Below are 997 nucleotides of genomic sequence, written 5' to 3' on the forward strand. Positions count from 1 at the left end.
ACTTAACCGGGTTCGGCGCCGTTCCATTTATAACTCCTGAGGATTGTTTGTTAGAGACACCAGAGTTCAGATTCTGTTCGATTATGATTGATTTCTCTTTTTTTTGTTTAGATTTTCTTTTTTAGTTTTAAATTTTTTATTTTATTTCTTTGAAATAGGACTATAATTCATATATTTATTTAGAACTTTTTTTTTTTTTTGAAAAAAGAAACACAATTATCAAATACTCTTAAAAACCAAATAATTATCCATTATCCAGTATCCATTAGTAATATATTTAATCTTAGTTTTTCGATCACGATTAGTTTTTCTTTTTTTTTAAAAAAAAAATTATTAGAAAAACATTTTTTAATAATTATTTTGAACTTATAAAATGATGTTATTAAAATAATGTTAAGATAAAATAATGGATCATTAGTATTAATATTTGAAATTAGTTATTATTTTAGTAATGTTTTACGAAGCAACTATGTCAAATGAAAATATTACCGTTGTAAGATGGATTGGTCAGAGCTTCATATATTAAGTTCACAATGTCATCCAAGTGAATCCAGGAAAACCTGCAAAACCCACTTTAAATATTAAATTAAACCAGGAATCAAAATAAAATAACAATCTTTTCTGGAAAAAGTAGAAAGCTAACTATCACAAACGAACAACCTAAAACATATATTTCATGGACTAATCGACAAAAAATGGGCCAAATTGTCTCCATTTTTTTTTTGTTTTAATCCGAAAAGTTGTTGAGAGGTTTGGGAATTTAGGAATTAAAGTTTTCAGGTGAATCTGTAATTTTTTTAAAATAATATGTATTATAAATGTTTGTCCATAAATGATTCTTTAAATATCTCTATTAGTATGAAGAATTTTGGTAGGCAAAACTCTAGTCTGAGTTCAATTTTTTAATAAATGAATTTTGGTAGGAATAAAAGTGAATTAATTTCTAAGTTTTTCGAGACATCACAACAATCATCATGGAGGTAAAATTTAAAATTAC

This window comes from Cucurbita maxima, unplaced genomic scaffold (genome assembly GCF_002738345.1).
Source record: "Cucurbita maxima cultivar Rimu unplaced genomic scaffold, Cmax_1.0 Cma_Scf00036, whole genome shotgun sequence".
NCBI classification, from domain to species: Eukaryota; Viridiplantae; Streptophyta; class Magnoliopsida; order Cucurbitales; family Cucurbitaceae; genus Cucurbita; species Cucurbita maxima.